At 40.8% G+C, this 12,454-nt stretch overlaps 3 non-coding genes and 50 pseudogenes across 3 annotated transcripts; all 53 read left to right on the top strand.

Annotated features, from left to right (window-relative positions):
* Window positions 1-90: 90 nt before the first annotated feature.
* LOC134963891 (5S ribosomal RNA) lies at window positions 91-209 on the top strand (annotated as a pseudogene).
* Window positions 210-316: 107 nt separating this feature from the next.
* Window positions 317-435, top strand: LOC134960314 (5S ribosomal RNA). Its single transcript, XR_010187736.1, has one exon. It is a non-coding gene; the product is annotated as a 5S ribosomal RNA (ribosomal RNA).
* Window positions 436-542: 107 nt separating this feature from the next.
* On the top strand, window positions 543-661 carry LOC134962755 (5S ribosomal RNA; annotated as a pseudogene).
* Window positions 662-768: 107 nt separating this feature from the next.
* On the top strand, window positions 769-887 carry LOC134961367 (5S ribosomal RNA; annotated as a pseudogene).
* Window positions 888-994: 107 nt separating this feature from the next.
* LOC134964472 (5S ribosomal RNA) lies at window positions 995-1,113 on the top strand (annotated as a pseudogene).
* Window positions 1,114-1,220: 107 nt separating this feature from the next.
* On the top strand, window positions 1,221-1,339 carry LOC134963165 (5S ribosomal RNA; annotated as a pseudogene).
* Window positions 1,340-1,446: 107 nt separating this feature from the next.
* On the top strand, window positions 1,447-1,565 carry LOC134963306 (5S ribosomal RNA; annotated as a pseudogene).
* A 107-nt stretch (window positions 1,566-1,672) lies between these two features.
* Window positions 1,673-1,790, top strand: LOC134963972 (5S ribosomal RNA). Its single transcript, XR_010188172.1, has one exon. It is a non-coding gene; the product is annotated as a 5S ribosomal RNA (ribosomal RNA).
* A 107-nt stretch (window positions 1,791-1,897) lies between these two features.
* On the top strand, window positions 1,898-2,015 carry LOC134958967 (5S ribosomal RNA; annotated as a pseudogene).
* A 107-nt stretch (window positions 2,016-2,122) lies between these two features.
* Window positions 2,123-2,241, top strand: LOC134962528 (5S ribosomal RNA; annotated as a pseudogene).
* Window positions 2,242-2,348: 107 nt separating this feature from the next.
* LOC134961353 (5S ribosomal RNA) lies at window positions 2,349-2,467 on the top strand (annotated as a pseudogene).
* A 107-nt stretch (window positions 2,468-2,574) lies between these two features.
* LOC134960629 (5S ribosomal RNA) lies at window positions 2,575-2,693 on the top strand (annotated as a pseudogene).
* Window positions 2,694-2,800: 107 nt separating this feature from the next.
* LOC134962161 (5S ribosomal RNA) lies at window positions 2,801-2,919 on the top strand (annotated as a pseudogene).
* A 107-nt stretch (window positions 2,920-3,026) lies between these two features.
* Window positions 3,027-3,145, top strand: LOC134963051 (5S ribosomal RNA; annotated as a pseudogene).
* A 107-nt stretch (window positions 3,146-3,252) lies between these two features.
* Window positions 3,253-3,371, top strand: LOC134961017 (5S ribosomal RNA; annotated as a pseudogene).
* A 107-nt stretch (window positions 3,372-3,478) lies between these two features.
* LOC134964320 (5S ribosomal RNA) lies at window positions 3,479-3,597 on the top strand (annotated as a pseudogene).
* Window positions 3,598-3,704: 107 nt separating this feature from the next.
* Window positions 3,705-3,823, top strand: LOC134963031 (5S ribosomal RNA; annotated as a pseudogene).
* A 106-nt stretch (window positions 3,824-3,929) lies between these two features.
* Window positions 3,930-4,048, top strand: LOC134963144 (5S ribosomal RNA; annotated as a pseudogene).
* Window positions 4,049-4,155: 107 nt separating this feature from the next.
* LOC134961995 (5S ribosomal RNA) lies at window positions 4,156-4,274 on the top strand (annotated as a pseudogene).
* Window positions 4,275-4,381: 107 nt separating this feature from the next.
* Window positions 4,382-4,500, top strand: LOC134962128 (5S ribosomal RNA; annotated as a pseudogene).
* A 107-nt stretch (window positions 4,501-4,607) lies between these two features.
* LOC134964279 (5S ribosomal RNA) lies at window positions 4,608-4,725 on the top strand. Its single transcript, XR_010188200.1, has one exon. It is a non-coding gene; the product is annotated as a 5S ribosomal RNA (ribosomal RNA).
* A 107-nt stretch (window positions 4,726-4,832) lies between these two features.
* LOC134964391 (5S ribosomal RNA) lies at window positions 4,833-4,950 on the top strand (annotated as a pseudogene).
* A 107-nt stretch (window positions 4,951-5,057) lies between these two features.
* LOC134961628 (5S ribosomal RNA) lies at window positions 5,058-5,176 on the top strand (annotated as a pseudogene).
* A 107-nt stretch (window positions 5,177-5,283) lies between these two features.
* On the top strand, window positions 5,284-5,402 carry LOC134961156 (5S ribosomal RNA; annotated as a pseudogene).
* Window positions 5,403-5,724: 322 nt separating this feature from the next.
* LOC134961225 (5S ribosomal RNA) lies at window positions 5,725-5,843 on the top strand (annotated as a pseudogene).
* A 108-nt stretch (window positions 5,844-5,951) lies between these two features.
* Window positions 5,952-6,070, top strand: LOC134961927 (5S ribosomal RNA; annotated as a pseudogene).
* A 107-nt stretch (window positions 6,071-6,177) lies between these two features.
* LOC134960804 (5S ribosomal RNA) lies at window positions 6,178-6,296 on the top strand (annotated as a pseudogene).
* A 107-nt stretch (window positions 6,297-6,403) lies between these two features.
* Window positions 6,404-6,521, top strand: LOC134964137 (5S ribosomal RNA; annotated as a pseudogene).
* Window positions 6,522-6,628: 107 nt separating this feature from the next.
* Window positions 6,629-6,747, top strand: LOC134963911 (5S ribosomal RNA; annotated as a pseudogene).
* Window positions 6,748-6,854: 107 nt separating this feature from the next.
* Window positions 6,855-6,973, top strand: LOC134960575 (5S ribosomal RNA; annotated as a pseudogene).
* Window positions 6,974-7,080: 107 nt separating this feature from the next.
* On the top strand, window positions 7,081-7,199 carry LOC134959706 (5S ribosomal RNA; annotated as a pseudogene).
* A 107-nt stretch (window positions 7,200-7,306) lies between these two features.
* On the top strand, window positions 7,307-7,425 carry LOC134964232 (5S ribosomal RNA; annotated as a pseudogene).
* A 107-nt stretch (window positions 7,426-7,532) lies between these two features.
* LOC134961494 (5S ribosomal RNA) lies at window positions 7,533-7,651 on the top strand (annotated as a pseudogene).
* Window positions 7,652-7,758: 107 nt separating this feature from the next.
* LOC134961073 (5S ribosomal RNA) lies at window positions 7,759-7,877 on the top strand (annotated as a pseudogene).
* A 107-nt stretch (window positions 7,878-7,984) lies between these two features.
* LOC134960859 (5S ribosomal RNA) lies at window positions 7,985-8,103 on the top strand (annotated as a pseudogene).
* A 107-nt stretch (window positions 8,104-8,210) lies between these two features.
* Window positions 8,211-8,329, top strand: LOC134961614 (5S ribosomal RNA; annotated as a pseudogene).
* Window positions 8,330-8,436: 107 nt separating this feature from the next.
* Window positions 8,437-8,554, top strand: LOC134963254 (5S ribosomal RNA; annotated as a pseudogene).
* A 107-nt stretch (window positions 8,555-8,661) lies between these two features.
* LOC134962441 (5S ribosomal RNA) lies at window positions 8,662-8,780 on the top strand (annotated as a pseudogene).
* A 107-nt stretch (window positions 8,781-8,887) lies between these two features.
* LOC134960281 (5S ribosomal RNA) lies at window positions 8,888-9,005 on the top strand (annotated as a pseudogene).
* Window positions 9,006-9,112: 107 nt separating this feature from the next.
* Window positions 9,113-9,231, top strand: LOC134960503 (5S ribosomal RNA; annotated as a pseudogene).
* Window positions 9,232-9,338: 107 nt separating this feature from the next.
* On the top strand, window positions 9,339-9,457 carry LOC134959762 (5S ribosomal RNA; annotated as a pseudogene).
* Window positions 9,458-9,564: 107 nt separating this feature from the next.
* On the top strand, window positions 9,565-9,683 carry LOC134963961 (5S ribosomal RNA; annotated as a pseudogene).
* A 107-nt stretch (window positions 9,684-9,790) lies between these two features.
* LOC134960848 (5S ribosomal RNA) lies at window positions 9,791-9,909 on the top strand (annotated as a pseudogene).
* A 334-nt stretch (window positions 9,910-10,243) lies between these two features.
* LOC134958971 (5S ribosomal RNA) lies at window positions 10,244-10,362 on the top strand (annotated as a pseudogene).
* A 107-nt stretch (window positions 10,363-10,469) lies between these two features.
* LOC134964350 (5S ribosomal RNA) lies at window positions 10,470-10,588 on the top strand (annotated as a pseudogene).
* Window positions 10,589-10,695: 107 nt separating this feature from the next.
* On the top strand, window positions 10,696-10,814 carry LOC134961437 (5S ribosomal RNA; annotated as a pseudogene).
* Window positions 10,815-10,921: 107 nt separating this feature from the next.
* On the top strand, window positions 10,922-11,040 carry LOC134964289 (5S ribosomal RNA; annotated as a pseudogene).
* A 107-nt stretch (window positions 11,041-11,147) lies between these two features.
* LOC134959745 (5S ribosomal RNA) lies at window positions 11,148-11,266 on the top strand (annotated as a pseudogene).
* A 106-nt stretch (window positions 11,267-11,372) lies between these two features.
* LOC134961874 (5S ribosomal RNA) lies at window positions 11,373-11,491 on the top strand (annotated as a pseudogene).
* A 107-nt stretch (window positions 11,492-11,598) lies between these two features.
* Window positions 11,599-11,716, top strand: LOC134960282 (5S ribosomal RNA; annotated as a pseudogene).
* A 107-nt stretch (window positions 11,717-11,823) lies between these two features.
* Window positions 11,824-11,942, top strand: LOC134962566 (5S ribosomal RNA; annotated as a pseudogene).
* Window positions 11,943-12,049: 107 nt separating this feature from the next.
* LOC134959763 (5S ribosomal RNA) lies at window positions 12,050-12,168 on the top strand (annotated as a pseudogene).
* Window positions 12,169-12,275: 107 nt separating this feature from the next.
* LOC134963512 (5S ribosomal RNA) lies at window positions 12,276-12,394 on the top strand (annotated as a pseudogene).
* The last annotated feature ends 60 nt before the right edge of the window (window positions 12,395-12,454 follow it).

The following is a 12,454-nucleotide window of genomic DNA, read 5'->3' on the forward strand; positions in this document are numbered from 1 at the left end:
CTGTTCTGTTGATGCATTCCATTTTCAAACTTATTTATTTATGTACCAATAGTTAGAAGTAGAAAAGTTCTAACAGAAACCACAAAGCTCGTTTACAGCCACACCACACTGGATATGCCCAATCTCATCTGATCTTGGAAACTAAGCAGTACTGGGCCTGGTTAGTACTTGGATGGGAGACCACCTGGCAATAGAAGGTGTTGTATGTATTTTTATACTGCCAACACTGTTCTGTTGATGCATTCCATTTTCAAACTTATTCATTTATGTACCAGTAGTTAGAAGTAGAAAAGTTCTAACAGAAACCACAGAGCTCATCTACAGCCACACCACACTGGATACGCCCAATCTCATCTGATCTTGGAAGATAAGCAGTGTTGGGCCTGGTTAGTACTTGAATGGGAGACCGCCTGGGAATACAAGGTGCTGTAGGTATTTTTATACTGCCAACACCGTTCTGTTGATGCATTCCATTTTCAAACTTATTCACTTATGTACCAGTAGTTAGAAGTAGGAAAGTTCTAACAGAAACCGCAAAGCTCATCTACAGCCACACCTCACTGGATACGCCCAATCTCCTCTGATCTTGGAAGTTAAGCTGTGTTGGGCCTGGTTAGTACTTGGATGGGAGACCACCTGGCAATAGAAGGTGCTGTATGTATTGTTATACTGCCAACACCGTTCTGTTGATGCATTCCATTTTCAAACTTATTCATTTATGTACCAGTAGCTAGAAGTAGAAAAGTTCTAACAGAAACCAAAAAGCTCATCTACAGCCACACCACACTGGATACGCCCAATCTCATCTGATCTTGGAAACTAAGCAGTACTGGGCCTGGTTAGTACTTGGATGGGAGACCACCTGGGAATGCAAGGTGCTGCAGGTATTTATATTCTGCCAACACCGTTCTGTTGATGCATTCTATTTTCAAACTTTTTCATTTATTTACCAGTAGTTAGAAGTAGAAAAGTTCTAACAGAAACCACAAAGCTCATCTACAGCCACACCACACTGTATATGACCAATCTCATCTTGTCTTGGAAGCTAAGCAGTGTTGGGCCTGTTTAGTACTTGAATGGGAGACCACATGGTAATACGAGGTGCTGTAGGTATATTTATACAGCCAACACCGTTCTGTTGATGCATTCCATTTTCAAACTTATTCATTTATGTACCAGTAGTTAGTAGTAGAAAAGTTCCAACAGAAACCACAAAGCTCATCTACAGCCACACCACACTGGATACCCCCAATTTCATCTGATTTTGGAAGCTAAGCAGTGTTGGGCTTAGTAAGTACTTGGATGGGAGACCACCTGGTAATAGAAGGTGCTGTAGGTATTTTTATACTGCCAACACCGTTCTGTTGATGCATTCCATTTTCAAACTTATTCATTTATGTACCAGTAGTTAGAAGTAGAAAAGTTCTAACAGAAACCACAGAGCTCATCTACAGCCACACCTCACTGGATACGCCCAATCTCCTCTGATCTTGAAAGCTACGCAGTGTTGGGCATGGTTAGTACTTGTATGGGAGACCACCTGGGAATACAAGGTGCTGTAGTTATTTTTATACTGCCAACACCGTTCTGTTGATGCATTCCATTTTCAAACTCTTTCATTTATGTACCAGTAGTTAGAAGTAGAAAAGCTCTAACAGAAACCACAAAGCACATCTACAGCCACACCACACTGTATACACCCAATCTCATCTGATCTTGGAAGCTAAGTAGTGTTGGGCCTGGTTAGTACTTGGTGGGAGACCACCTGGGAATACAAGGTGCTGTAGGTATTTTTATACTGCCAACACTGTTCTGTTGATGCATTCCATTTTCAAACTTATTCATTTATGTACCAGTAGTTAGAAGTAGAAAAGTTCTAACAGACACCACAAAGCTCATCTACAGTCTCACCACACTGGATACACCCAATCTCATCTGATCTTGGATGCTAAGCAGTGTTGGGCCTGGTTAGTACTTGGTGGGAGACAACCTGGCAATAGAAGGTGCGGTAGGTATTTTTATACTTCCAACACCGCTCTGTTGATGCATTCCTTTTTCAAACTTATTCATTTATGTACCAGTAGTCAGAAGTAGGAAAGATCTAACAGAAACCACAAAGCTCATCTACATCCACACCATACTGGATACACCAAATCTCATCTGATCTTGGAAACTAAGCAGTATTGGGCTTGGTTAGTACTTGGATGGGAGATCACCTGGGAATACAAGGTGCTGTAGTTGTTTTTATACTGCCAACTCCATTTTGTTGATGCATTCTATTTACAAACTTATTCATTTATGTACCAGTAGCTAGAAGTAGAAAAGTTCTAACAGAAACCGAAAAGCTCATCTACAGCCACACCATACTGGATACGCCTAATCTCATCTGATCTTGGAAACTAAGCAGTACTGGGCCTGGTTAGTACTTGGATGGGATACCACCTGGGAATGCAAGGTGCTGCAGATATTTTTATACTGCCAACACCGTTCTGTTGATGCATTCTATTTTTAAACGTTTTCATTTATTTACCAGTAGTTAGAAGTAGAAAAGTTCTAACAGAAACCACAAAGGTTATCTACAGCCACACCACACTTTATACGCCCAATCTCATCTTGTCTTGGAAGCTAAGCAGTGTTGGGCCTCTTTAGTACTTGGATGGGAGACCACATGGGAATACGAGGTGCTGTAGGTATTTTTATACTGCCTACACCGTTCTGTTGATGCATTCCATTTTCAAACTTATTCATTTATGTACCAGTAGTTAGAAGTAGAAAAGTTCTAACAGAAACCACAGAGCTCATCTACAGCCACACCACACTGGATACGCCCAATCTCATTTGATCTTGGAAGCTAAGCAGTGTTGGGTCTGGTTAGTACTTGGATGGGAGACCACCTGGCAATAGAAGGTGCTGTATGTATTTATATACTGCCAATACCGTTCTGTTGATGCATTCCATTTTCAAACTTATTCATTTATGTACCAGTAGTTAGAAGTAGAAAAGTTCTAACAGAAACCACAAAGCTCATCTACAGCCACACCACACTGGATATGCCCAATCTCATCTGATCTTGAAAGCTAAGCAGTGTTGGGCCTGGTTAGTACTTGAATGGGAGACCACCTGGCAATAGAAGGTGCTGTATGTATTTATATACTGCCAACACTGTTCTGTTGATGCATTCCATTTTCAAACTTATTCATTTATGTACCAGTAGTTAGAAGTAGAAAAGTTCTAACAGAAACCACAAAGCTCATCTACAGCCACACCACGCTGGATACACCCAAACTCATCTGATCTTGGAAGCTAAGCAGTGTTGGGTCTGGTTAGTACTTGGATGGGAGACCACCTGGTAATACAAGGTGTTGTAGGTATTTTTATACTGCAAACACCGTTCTGTTGATGCATTCCATTTTCAAATTCTTTCATTTATTCATCAGAAGTTAGAAGTAGAAAAGTTCTAACAGAAACAACAAAGCTCATCTAAAGCCACACCACACTGGATACGCCCAATCTCCTCTGATCTTGGAAGCTAAGCTGTGTTGGGCCTGGTTAGTACTTGGATGGGAGACCACCTGGCAATAGAAGGTGCTGTATGTATTTTTATACTGCCAACACCGTTCTGTTGATGCATTCCATTTTCAAACTTATTCATTTATGTACCAGTAGCTAGAAGTAGAAAAGTTCTAACAGAAACCGAAAAGCTCATCTACAGCCACACCACACTGGATACGCCCAATCTCATCTGATCTTGGAAATTAAGCAGTACTGGGCCTGGTTAGTACTTGGATGGGAGACCACTTGGGAATGCAAGGTGCTGAGGTATTTATATTCTGCCAACACCGTTCTGTTGATGCATTCTATTTTCAAACTTTTTCATTTATTTACCAGTAGTTAGAAGTAGAAAAGTTCTAACAGAAACCACAAAGCTCATCTACAGCCACACCACACTGTATATGACCAATCTCATCTTGTCTTGGAAGCTAAGCAGTGTTGGGCCTGTTTAGTACTTGAATGGGAGACCACATGGGAATACGAGGTGCTGTAGGTATATTTATACAGCCAACACCGTTCTGTTGATGCATTCCATTTTCAAACTTATTCATTTATGTACCAGTAGTTAGTAGTAGAAAAGTTCCAACAGAAACCACAAAGCTCATCTACAGCCACACCACACTGGATACCCCCAATCTCATCTGATCTTGGAAGCTAAGCAGTGTTGGGCTTAGTAAGTACTTGGATGGGAGACCACCTGGCAATAGAAGGAGCTGTAGGTATTTTTATACTGCCAACACCGTTCTGTTGATGCATTCCATTTTCAAACTTATTCATTTATGTACCAGTAGTTAGAAGTAGAAAAGTTCTAACAGAAACCACAGAGCTCATCTACAGCCACACCTCACTGGATACACCCAATCTCCTCTGATCTTGAAAGCTAAGCAGTGTTGGGCATGGTTAGTACTTGTATGGTAGACCACCTGGGAAAACAAGGTGCTGTAGTTATTTTTATACTGCCAACACCGTTCTGTTGATGCATTCCATTTTCAAACTCTTTCATTTATGTACCAGTAGTTAGAAGTAGAAAAGTTCTAACAGAAACCACAAAGCACATCTACAGCCACACCACACTGTACACACCCAATCTCATCTGATCTTGGAAGCTAAGTAGTGTTGGGCCTGGTTAGTACTTGGTGGGAGACCACCTGGGAATACAAGGTGCTGTAGGTATTTTTATACTGCCAACACTGTTCTGTTGATGCATTCCATTTTCAAACTTATTCATTTATGTACCAGTAGTTAGAAGTAGAAAAGTTCTAACAGAAACCACAAAGCTCATCTAAAGTCTCACCACACTGGATACACCCAATCTCATCTGATCTTGGATGCTAAGCAGTGTTGGGCCTGGTTAGTACTTGGTGGGAGACCACCTGGCAATAGAAGGTGCTGTAGGTATTTTTATACTGCCAACACCGTTCTGTTGATGCATTCCATTTGCAAACTTATTCATTTATGTACCAGTAGTTAGAAGTAGAAAAGTTCTAACAGAAACCACAGAGCTCATCTACAGCCACACCACACTGGATACGCCCAATCTCATCTGATCTAGGAAGCTAATCAGTGTTGGGCCTGATTAGTACTTTAATGGGAGACCACATGGGAATGCAAGGTGCTGCAGATATTTTTATACTGCCAACACCGTTCTGTTGATGCATTCTATTTTCAAACTTTTTCATTTATTTACCAGTAGTTAGAAGTGAAAAAGTTCTAACAGAAACAACAAAGCTCATCTACAGCCACACCACACTGGATACATGCAATCCCATCTGATCTTGGAAACTAAGCAGTGTTGAGCTTGGTTAGTACTTGGATGGGAGACCACCTGGGAATACAAGGTGCTGTAGGTATTTTTATATTGCCTACACCGTTCTATTGATGCATTCCATTTTCAAACTTATTCATTTCTGTACCAGTAGTTAGAATAAGGAAAGATCTAACAGAAACCACAAAGCTCATCTACATCCACACCATACTGGATACGCCAAATCTCATCTGATCTTGGAAACTAAGCAGTATTGTACTTGGATGGGAGACCACCTGGGAATACAAGGTGCTGTAGGTGTTTTTATACTGCCAACACCGTTTTGTTGATGCATTCTATTTACAAACTATTTCATTTATGTACCAGTAGTTAGAAGTAGAAAAGTTCTAACAGAAACCACAAAGCTCATCTGCAGCCACACTACACTGGATACGCCCAATCTCATCTGATCTTGGAAGCTAAACATTGTTGGGCCTGGTTAGTACTTGGTAGGGAGACCACCTGGGAATACAAGGTGCTGTAGGTATTTTTATACTGCCAACACCGTTCTGTTGATGCATTCCATTTTCAAACTTATTCATTTATGTACCAGTAGCTAGAAGTAGAAAAGTTCTAACAGAAACCAAAAAAGCTCATCTACAGCCACACCACACTGGATACACCCAATCTCATTTGATCTTGGAAACTAAGCAGTACCGGGCCTGGTTAGTACTTGGATGGGATACCGCCTGGGAATGCAAGGTGCTGCAGATATTTTTATACTGCCAACACCGTTCTGTTGATGCATTCTATTTTCAAACTTTTTCATTTATTTACCAGTAGTTAGAAGTAGAAAAGTTCTAACAGAAACCAAAAAGCTCATCTACAGCCACACCACACTGGATATGCCCAATCTCATCTGATCTTGGAGGCTAAGCAGTGTTGGGCATGGTTAGTACTTGTATGGGAGACCACCTGGGAATACAAGGTGCTGTAGGTATTTTTATACTGGCAACATCGTTTGGTTGATGCATTCTATTTTCAAACTTTTTCATTTATTTACCAGTAGTTAGAACTAGAAAAGTTCTAACAGAAACTGCAAAGCTCATCTACAGCCACACCACACTGTATACGCCCAATCTCATCTGATCTTGGAAGAAAAGCAGTGTTGGGGCTCTTTAGTATTGGATGGGAAACCACCTGGGAATACAAGGTGCTGTAGGTATTTTAATTCTGCCAACACCGTTCTGTTGATGCATTCCATTTTCAAACTCTTTCATTTATGTACCAAAAGTTAGAAGTAGAAAAGTTCTAACAGAAACCACAAAGCTCATTTACAGCCACACCACACTGGATACGCCCAATCTTATCTGATCTTGGAAACTAAGCAGTGTTGGGTCTGGTTAGTACTTGGATGGGAGACCACCTGTAAATAGAAGGTGCTGTAGGTATTTTTATACTGCCAACACCGTTCTGTTGATGCATTCCATTTTCAAACTTATTTATTTATTTACCAGTAGTTAGAAGTAGAAAAGTTCTAACAGAAACCACCAAACTCATATGCAGCCACACCACGCTGGATATGCCCAATCTCATCTGATCTTGGAAGCTAAGCAGTGTTGGGCCTGGTTAGTACTTGGATAGGAGACCACCTGGGAATACAAGGTGCTGTAGGTTTTTTTATACTGCCAACACCGTTCTGTTGATGCATTCCATTTTCAAACTCTATCATTTATTTACCAGTAGTTAGAAGTAGAAAAGTTCTAACAGAAAAAATAGAGCTCATCTATATCCACACCACACTGGATACACCCAATCTCATCTGATCTTGGAAGTTAAGCAGTGTTGGGACTGGTTAGTACTTGGATGGGAGACCACCTGGGAATACAAGGTGCTGTAGGTATTTTTATACTGCCAACACCGTTCTGTTGATGCATTCCATTTTCAAACTTATTCATTTATGTACCAGTAGTTAGAAGTAGGAAAAATCTAACAGAAACCACAAAGCTCATCTACAGCCACACCACACTGGATACGCCCTATCTCATCTGATCTTGAAAACTAAGCAGTATTGGGCCTGGTTAGTACTTGCATGGGAGACCACCTGGGAATACAAGGTGCTCTAGGTGTTTTTATACTGCCAACACCGTTTCGTTGATGCATTCTATTTACAAACTTATTCATTTATGTACCAGTAGTTAGAAGTAGAAAAGTTCTAACAGAAACCACAAAGCTCATCTACAGCCACACCACACTGGATACGCCCAATCTCATCTGATCTTGGAAACTAAGCAGTACTGGGCCTAGTAAGTACTTGGATGGGAGACCACCTGGGAATGCAAGGTGCTGCAGATATTTTTATACTGCCAACACCATTCTGTTGATGCATTCTATTTTCAAACTTTTACAATTATTTACCAGTAGTTAGAAGTAGAAAAGTTCTAACAGAAACCACAAAGCTCATCTACAGCCACACCACACTGTATACTCCCAATCTCATCTTGTCTTGGAAGCTAAGCAGTGTTGGGCCTGTTTAGTACTTGAATGGGAGACCACATGGGAATACGAGGTGCTGTAGGTATATTTATACTGCCAACACCGTTCTGTTGATGCATTCCATTTTCAAACTTATTCATTTATGTACCAGTAGTTAGTAGTAGAAAAGTTCCAACAGAAACCACAAAGCTCATCTACAGCCACACCACACTGGATACCCCCAATCTCATCTGATCTTGGAAGCTAAGCAGTGTTGGGCTTAGTTAGTACTTGGATGGGAGACCACCTGGCAATAGAAGGTGCTGTAGGTATTTTTATACTGCCAACACCGTTCTGTTGATGCATTCCATTTTCAAACTTATTCATTTATGTACCAGTAGTTAGAAGTAGAAAAGTTCTAACAGAAACCACACAGCTCATCTACAGCCACACCTCACTGGATACGCCCAATCTCCTCTGATCTTGAAAGCTAAGCAGTGTTGGGCATGGTTAGTACTTGTATGGGAGACCACCTGGGAATACAAGGTGCTGTAGTTATTTTTATACTGCCAACACCGTTCTGTTGATGCATTCCATTTTCAAACTCTTTCATTTATGTACCAGTAGTTAGAAGTAGAAAAGTTCTAACAGAAACCACAAAGCACATCTACAGCCACACCACACTGTATACACCCAATTTCATCTGATCTTGGAAGCTAAGTAGTGATGGGCCTGGTTAGTACTTGGTGGGAGACCACCTGGGAATACAAGGTGCTCTAAGTATTTTTATACTGCCAGCACTGTTCTGTTGATGCATTCCATTTTCAAACTTGTTCATTTATGTACCAGTAGTTAGAAGTAGAAAAGTTCTAACAGAAACCACAAAGCTCATCTACAGCCACACTACACTGGATACGCCCAATCTCATCTGATCTTGGATGCTAAGCAGTGTTGGGCCTGGTTAGTACTTGGATGGGAGACCACCTGGAAATAAAAGTTGCTGTAGGTATTTTTATACTGCCAACACCGTTCTGTTGATGCATTCCATTTTCAAACTCTTTCATGTATGTACCAGTAGTTAGAAGTAGAAAAGTTCTAACAGAAACCACAAAGCTCATCTACAGACACACCACACTGTATACACCCAATCTCATCTGATCTTGGAAGCTAAGTAGTGTTGGGCCTGGTTAGTACTTGGTGGGAGACCACCTGGGAATACAAGGTGCTGTAGGTATTTTTATACTGCCAACACTGTTCTGTTGATGCATTCCATTTTCAAATTTATTCATTTACGTACCAGTAGTTAGAAGTAGAAAAGTTCTAACAGAAACCACAAAGCTCATCTACAGCCACACCACGCTGGATACGCCCAAACTCATCTGATCTTGGAAGCTAAGCAGTGTTGGGTCTGGTTAATACTTGGATGGGAGACCACCTGGGAATACAAGGTGCTGTAGGTATTTTTATACTGCCAACACCGTTCTGTTGATGCATTCCATTTTCAAACTCTTTCATTTATTTACCAGTAGTTAGAAGTAGAAAAGTTCTAATAGAAACACCAAAGCTCATCTACAGCCACACCACATTGGATACACGCAATCTCATCTGATCTTGGAAGCTAAGCAGTGTTGGGCCTGGTTAGTACTTGGATGGGAGACCACCTGGGAATACAGTGTGCTGTAGGTATTTTTATACTGCCAACACTGTTCTGTTGATGCATTCCATTTTAAAACTTATTCATTTATGTACCAGTAGTTAGAAGTAGAAAAGTTCTAACAGAAACCACAAAACTCATCTACAGCCACACTACACTGTATATGCCCAATCTCATCTGGTCTTGGAAGCTAAGTAGTGTTCGGCCTGGTTAGTACTTGGGTGGGAGACCACCGGGTAATACAAGGTGCTGTAGGTATTTTTATACTGCCAACACTATTCTGTTGATGCATTCCATTTTCAAATTTATTCATTTACGTACCAGTAGTTAGAAGTAGAACAGTTCTAACAGAAACCAAAAAGCTCATCTACAGCCACACCACGCTGGATACGCCCAAACTCATCTGATCTTGGAAGCTAAGCAGTGTTGGGCCTGGTTAGTATTTGGATGGGAGACCACCTGGGAATACAGTGTGCTGTAGGTATTTTTATACTGCCAACACCGTTCTGTTAATGCATTCCATTTTCAAACTTATTCATTTATGTACCAGTAGTTAGAAGTAGAAAAGTTCTAACAGAAACCACAAAGCTCATCAGCAGCCACAGCAACACTGGATACGCTCAACCTCATCTGATCTAGGAAGCTAATCAGTGTTGGGCCTGGTTAATACTTGGATGGGAGACCACCTGGGAATACAAGGTGCTGTAGGTATTTTTATACTGCCAACACCGTTCTGTTGATGCATTCCATTTTCAAACTTATTCATTTATGTACCAGTAGTTAGAAGTAGGAAAGATCTAACAGAAACCACAAAGCTCATCTACATCCACACCATACTGTATACGGCAAATCTCATCTGATCTTGGAAACCAAGTAGTATTGGGCTTGGTTAGTACTTGGATGGGAGACCACCTGGGAATACAAGGTGCTATAGGTGTTTTTATACTGCTAACACCATTTTGTTGATGCATTCTCTTTATAAACGTATTCATTTATGTACCAGTAGCTAGAAGTAGAAAAGTTCTAACAGAAACCGAAAAGCTCATCTACAGCCACACCACACAGGATACGCCCAATCTCATCTGATATTGGAAACTAAGCAGTACTGGGCCTGGTTAGTACTTGGATGGGAGACCACCTGGGAATGCAAGGTGCTGCAAATATTTTTATACTGCCAACACCGTTCTGTTGATGCATTCTATTTTCAAACTTTTTCATTTATTTACCAGTAGTTAGAAGTAGAAAAGTTCTAACAGAAACAACAAAGCTCGTCTACAGCCACACCACACTGGATACACGCAATTTCATCTGATATTGGAAGCTAAGCAATGTTGGGCCTGGTTAGTACTTGGATGGGAGACCACCTGAGAATACAAGGTGCTGTAGGTATTTTTATACTGCCAACACCGTTCTATTGATGCATTCCATTTTCAAACTTATTCATTTATGTACCAGTAGTAAGAAGTAGGAAAGATTTAGCAGAAACCACAAAGCTCATCTACATCCACACCATACTGGATACGCCAAATCTCATCTGATCTTGGAAACTAAGCAGTATTGGGCTTGGTTAGTACTTGGATGGGAGACCACCTGGGAATACAAGGTACTCTAGGTGTTTTTATACTGCCAACACCGTTTTGTTGATGCATTCTATTTACAAACTTATTCATTTATGTACCAGTAGTTAGAAGTAGAAAAGTTCTAACAGAAACCACTAAGCTCATCTACAGCCACACCAAACTGGATACGCCCAATCTCATCTGATCTTGGAAGCTAAGCAGTGTTGGGCCTGGTTAGTACTTGGTAGGGAGACCACCTGGGAATACAAGGTGCTGTAGGTATTTTATACTGCCAACACCGTTCTGTTGATGCATTCCATTTTCAAACCAATTCATTAATGTACCAGTAGCTAGAAGTAGAATAGTTCTAACAGAAACCGAAAAGCTCATCTACAGCCACACCACACTGGATACTCCCAATCTCATCTGATCTTGGAAACTAAGCAGTACTGGGCCTAGTAAGTACTTCGATGGGAGACCACCTGGGAATGCAAGGTGCTGCAGATATTTTTATACTGCCAACACCGTTCTGTTGATGCATTCTATTTTCAAACTTTTACAATTATTTACCAATAGTTAGAAGTAGAAAAGTTCTAACAGAAACCACAAAGCTCATCTACAGACACACCACACTGTATACACCCAATCTCATCTGATCTTGGAAGCTAAGTAGTGTTGGGCCTGGTTAGTACTTGGTGGGAGACCACCTGGGAATACAAGGTGCTGTAGGTATTTTTATACTGCCAACACTGTTCTGTTGATGCATTCCATTTTCAAATTTATTCATTTACGTACCAGTAGTTAGAAGTAGAAAAGTTCTAACAGAAACCACAAAGCTCATCTACAGCCACACCACGCTGGATACGCCCAAACTCATCTGATTTTGGAAGTTAAGCAGTGTTGGGTATGGTTAATACTTGGATGGGAGACCACCTGGGAATACAAGGTGCTGTAGGTATTTTTATACTGCCAACACCGTTCTGTTGATGCATTCCATTTTCAAACTCTTTCATTTATTTACCAGTAGTTAGAAGTAGAAAAGTTCTAACAGAAACAACAAAGCTCATCTACAGCCACACCACATTGGATACACGCAATCTCATCTGATCTTGGAAGCTAAGCAGTGTTGGGCCTGGTTAGTACTTGGATGGGAGACCACCTGGGAATACAGTGTGCTGTAGGTATTTTTATACTGCCAACACTGTTCTGTTGATGCATTCCATTTTAAAACTTATTCATTTATGTACCAGTAGTTAGAAGTAGAAAAGTTCTAACAGAAACCACAAAACTCATCTACAGCCACACCACACTGTATACGCCCAATCTCATCTGGTCTTGGAAGCTAAGTAGTGTTCGGCCTGGTTAGTACTTGGGTGGGAGACCACCGGGTAATACAAGGTGCTGTAGGTATTTTTATACTGCCAACACTATTCTGTTGATGCATTCCATTTTCAAATTTATTCATTTACG

This window comes from Pseudophryne corroboree, chromosome 9, assembly GCF_028390025.1.
Source record: "Pseudophryne corroboree isolate aPseCor3 chromosome 9, aPseCor3.hap2, whole genome shotgun sequence".
Taxonomy (NCBI): domain Eukaryota; kingdom Metazoa; phylum Chordata; class Amphibia; order Anura; family Myobatrachidae; genus Pseudophryne; species Pseudophryne corroboree.